The 5,512-nt window shown below is 44.0% G+C and overlaps 1 non-coding gene across 1 annotated transcript; it reads right to left on the minus strand.

The window, feature by feature from the left end:
- Positions 1–4,864: 4,864 nt before the first annotated feature.
- Positions 4,865–4,939, minus strand: Trnas-cga (transfer RNA serine (anticodon CGA)). Its single transcript has one exon. It is a non-coding gene; the product is annotated as a tRNA-Ser (tRNA).
- Between the last annotated feature and the right edge of the window lie 573 nt (positions 4,940–5,512).

Here is a 5,512-nt window from a genome sequence, read left to right on the forward strand (position 1 = left end):
TGGCTAAAGAATGTCTTGGAACAGTAGTGTGTAAAAGTAGGATGAAGCAAACAGCTTGGTGGAATGACACAGTCAAGGCAGCCTGTAAAAGGAAAAAGAAGGCGTATCAAAAATGGCTAAAGGTACCAGTTAGTTGAATGTAGTCAATTGCAGTCACTGGAAAAGGAATGGACAAGGTACTGGGACACAGTACTAGAAGTGGCTAAAGAATGTCTTGGAACAGTAGTGTGTAAAAGTAGGATGAAGCAAACAGCTTGGTGGAATGACACAGTCAAGGCAGCCTGTAAAAGGAAAAAGAAGGCGTATCAAAAATGGCTACATACTAGAACTCAGGTAGACAGAGGAAGTTATGTTGAAGAAAGAAACAAAGCCAAACAGATAATTGCAGCATCCAAGAAGAAATCTTGGGAAGACTTTGGGAACAGGTTGGAGACATTGGGTCAAGCTGCTGGAAAACCATTCTGAAGTGTAATTAGCAATCTTCGAAAGGGAGGTAAGAAGGAAATGACAAGTATTTTGGACAGGTCAGGAAAACTGCTGGTGAATCCTGTGGATGCCTTGGGCAGAAGGAGGGAATATTTTGAAGAGTTGCTCAATGTAGGTGAAAATACGATCAGTAATGTTTCAGATTTCGAGGTAGAATGGGATAGGAATGATGATGGAAATAGGATCACATTTGAGGAAGTGGAGAAAATGGTCAATAGATTGCAGTGCAATAAAGCAGCTGGGGTGGATGAAATTAAGTCGAAACTCATCAAATACAGTGGAATGTCAGGTCTTAAATGGCTACACAGAATAATTGAAATGGCTTGGTAGTCGGGACAGGTTCCATCAGACTGGATAAAAGCAGTAATCACACCAATATTTAAACATGGAAACAGAAAAGATTGTAACAACTACAGAGGTATCTCTTTAATCAGCTTTGTGGGTAAAATCTTCTCAGATATTGTTGAAAGGAAAGTGCGAGTATTAGTTGAGGACCAATTGGATGAAAATCAGTGTGGGTTTAGGCCTCTTAGAGGTTGTCAGGACCAGATCTTTAGCTTACGGCAAATAATGGAGAAGTGTCATGAGTGGAACAGGAAATTGTATCTATGCTTCATAGATCTAGGAAAGGCATATGACCGGGTTCCTAGGAGGAAGTTACTGTCTATTCTACGAGATTATGGAATAGGAGGCAAACTTTTGCAAGCAATTAAAGGTCTTTACATGGATAGTCAGGCAGCAGTTAGAGTTGACGGTAAATTGAGTTCATGGTTCAGACTAGTTTCAGGGGTAAGACAAGGCTGCAACCTGTCTCCACTATTGTTCATATTATTTATGGATCATATGTTGAAAACAATAGACTGGCTGGTGAGATTAAGATATGTGAACACAAAACAAGCAGTCTCGCATATGCAGATGACTTAGTTGTGATGGCAGACTCGATTGAAACCCTGCAAAGTAATATTTCAGAGCTAGATCAGAAGTGTAATTACTATGGTATGAAGATTAGCATCTCCAAAACGAAAGTAATGTCAGTGGGAAAGAGATATAAACGGATTGAGTGCCAAATAGGAGGAACAAAGTTAAAACAGGTGGACGGTTTCAAGTATTTAGGATGCATATTCTCACAGGATGGCAACATAGTGAAAGAACTGGGTCCGCAGCTCGTGGTCGTGCGGTAGCGTTCTCGCTTCCCACGCCCGGGTTCCCGGGTTCGATTCCCGGTGGGGTCAGGGATTTTCTCTGCCTCGTGATGACTGGGTGTTGTGTGCTGTCCTTAGGTTAGTTAGGTTTAAGTAGTTCTAAGTTCTAGGGGACTGATGACCATAGATATTAAGTCCCATAGTGCTCAGAGCCATTTGAACCATTTGAAAGAACTGGAAGCGAGGTGTAGCAAAGCTAATGCAGTGAGCGCTCAGGTACGATCTACTCTCTTCTGCAAGAAGGAAGTCAGTACCAAAACTAAGTTATCTGTGCACCGTTCATTCTTTCGACCAACTTTGTTGTATGAGAGCGAAAGCTGGGTGGATTCAGATTACCTTATCAACAAGGTTGAGGTTACGGATATGAAAGTAGCTAGGATGATTGCAGGTACTAGTAGATGGAAACAATGGCAGGAGGCTGTCCACAATGAGGAAATCAAAGTAAAACTGGGAATGAACTCTATAGATGTAGCAGTCAGGGCGAACAGGCTTAGATGGTGGGACATGTTATACGCATGGGAGATGCAAGGTTACCCAAGAGACTCATGGGTTCAGCAGTAGAGGGTAGGAGGAGTCGGGGCAGACCAAGGAGAAGGTACCTGGATTCGGTTAAGAATGATTTTGAAGTAATAGGTTTAACATCAGAAGAGGCACCAATGTTAGCACTGAATAGGGGATCATGGAGGAATTTTATAAGGGGGGCTATGCTACAGACTGAACGCTGAAAGGCATAATCAGTCTTAAATGATGATATATATATATATATATATATATATATATATATATATATATATATATAATAAAGGCATCTTGCGTAACAAAACTGGCAGCCTTTGGTGATTTTTAAAATGGTTTCGTTATTTAGAAGTTAATTTTGATTTAGTTAAACGTGTTATTCTAGGCGCTGTTCTTAGTTTCACATTGGAGATTGTTCTTTCTTCCGCATTACACAAAAAAATTTGGACCGATCGATACTGAGAACTTGCTAGAGTAGTTGGAAGCAATAAAATAAATGCAGAGTACAGAAGCATCACGCTGGGAGGTTGGTTGGTTGGTTTGGAGGAGGGGACCAAACAGCGAGGTTATCGGTCCCATCGGATTAGGGAAGGATGGGGAAGGAAATCGACCGTTCCAGTTCAAAGGAACCATCCCGGCATTTGCCTGAAGCCGGTTAGGGAAATCACGGGAAACCTGAATCAGGATGGCCGGACGCAGGTTTGAACCGTCTTCCGCCCAAATGCGAGTCCAGTGTGCTAACCTTGCGTCACCTCCCTCGGTAGACATTATGCAACACTGGAGATTTGTGTACGCTTTGAATCGATACTGACAAACAAGTTAAGTACTAGCTATATGGAAAACAGGAAAAGGTAATGTATTTAAGATATTTTCTAATGTTATACTTCAAATGGCTCTGAGCACTATGGGGCTTTACATCTGGGGTCATCAGTCCCACAGAACTTAGAACTACTTAAACCTAATTAACCTATGGACATCACACACATCCATGCCCGAGGCAGGATTCGAACCTGCGACCGTAGCGGTCACGCGGTTCCAGACTGAAGCGCCTAGAACCGCACGGCCACACCGGCCGGCAATGTTATGCTGCAAAGCTTGTGTATATTGTACAAAAATAATTTATTAATACGTATATTTCAAGGCTTTCACCTGTCTAGCGTAGGTAAGGCATAGAGGGCCTGTGCTCATAGAGAGTAACAGCAGACCGTGTTGATTTAAGGTAGTAATAAATGCAGGAAGCTAGTATGGCTTTGGCTCTAAGGTGTAGCAGTTAATTCTTTTTACGAGGGTAATCCCAAAAGTAAGGTCTCCTATTTTTTATAAGTACATAGACCTGTTTATTTCTACAATAGTAGCCGGCCGGTGTGGCCAAGCGGTTCTAGGCGCTACAGTTTGGAACCGCGCGACCGCTACGGTCGCAGGTTCGAATCCTGCCTCGGGCATGGACGTGTGTGATGTCCTTAGGTTAGTTAGGTTTAAGTAGTTTTAAGTTCTAGGGGACTGATGACCTCAGATGTCGAGTCCGATAGTGCTCAGAGCCATTTGAACCATTTTTGAATCTACAATGGTTTCCATCAGTTTACACCTTGAACATTGAGTTATTTTTCGACATAATCACCATTTCTGTCGATGCAGTTTTGTAGACGCTGTGGCAGTTTTTGTATGCCCATGTCATACCAGCTCGCCGCCATGCTGCTCAGAAAGTTATAAACCTCTTCTTTCACCTCGTCGTCGGAGCTGAATCGCTTTCCGGTCAAATGTTCTTCTAACCTAGGGAGCGGGTGGTAATCACTGGGCGCCAAGTCAGGACTATAGGGTGGGTGGGTGATTATGTTCCACTGAAACTGTTGCAGGAGAGCAATGGTTTGCCGAGCGATGTGTGGGCGAGCGTTGTCATGGAGAATGTGTACGCCCTTGCTCAGCATTCCTCTTCTCCGGTTCTGAATTGCCCGTTTGAACTTTTTCAGAGTCTCACAGTACCTGTCAGCGTTAACCGTGGTCTTCACGCATGCTTTGCTCAACCTCTACCGCTCCTTTGTTCGTCGTGAATTTCGGCCTGACCAGCTGCAAACTCTCTACACCACTTACGAACCTTTTTCATATCCATGCACGTCTCACCATATACTTCCGTCAATTGGCGATGGATTTCAATCAGCGCAGTGCCCTTTGCGTTCAAGAACCTAATAACTGCGTGCAATTCGCACTTGGCGGTAACAATCAATGGGAGCTCCATTCTCAACGGCTGCCAAGCCAAGACTGAGCGCCTCAGCGCGGCATGCGCATGTTTTTACACAGCGCGTGAAGCACTCTTCATAGCACTGTGACCAACTGACACACAAACAGAGTTCTGTACTTATAAAAAAAAATAGGAGATCTTACTTTTGGGATTACCCTCGTAAGTTGCTAGCCCCGACAGAGAGGTAATTACTGGAAAGACGCTATCATGTTTGGGTCGCTAAGCAGTCGTAAGAGGGAAGGAAGGAAGTTAACGCTTGTCCCGTCGACGAAATCTTTGGTCTTTAGAGACTGCTTGGCAGTCGGATGGCTGCAAAAACAGTTTGCAACTAAGATGAGATAAAGATTTATTGAATAACGTAAACTGAGTTTAAAACTGTGTGAAACAACTGTTTTTTTGAAACTTCCTGGCAGATTAAAACTGTGTGCCCGACCGAGACTCGAACTCGGGACCTTTGCCTTTCGCGGGCAAGCGCTCTACCAACTGAGCTACCGAAGCACGACTCACGCCCACTACTCACAGCTTTACTTCTGCCAGTACCTCGTCTCCTACCTTCCAAAGCTGTGAGTACCGGGCGTGAGTCGTGCTTCGGTAGCTCAGTTGGTTGATAGTTCCGCTTGGGACGCGACAGCGATCGGACGTGTCGGTACTTCCGCGTAGTCGTAGCGCCGCAAGCCGTGTTTATAATAATTCTTGGATTGTGACCTGTGATATTCTCAGTGCTTCTTCACTACCGTCGTACACAAGCTTCTTCATTTACTCACAGCGGTCCCGACCGCGCATGTAGTGCAGTTATGGCTCCCAGTGTACCACGTAAGACTACCCTGTGTTTTGCATTTGAGAAATCTTCCAGGAATGTGCAACCGAGTTCTCTAGAAATCCATGACTGGATAGTAGATATTATTGGCATCACATCCGATCAGGTCCACACAGCATATTATGACATGGCAGAATACTGTTTCTTTGTGAAGTTTTTAGACCAGCTACAACTGGAGAAAATTTTGGTGAATACTGGTGGGAAAGCAGAGTTCCGACATCGTGATCATTCGGTGAGTACAGTTTCAATAACTAA

This window comes from Schistocerca cancellata, chromosome 4 (genome assembly GCF_023864275.1).
Source record: "Schistocerca cancellata isolate TAMUIC-IGC-003103 chromosome 4, iqSchCanc2.1, whole genome shotgun sequence".
In the NCBI taxonomy this organism is placed as follows: Eukaryota; Metazoa; Arthropoda; class Insecta; order Orthoptera; family Acrididae; genus Schistocerca; species Schistocerca cancellata.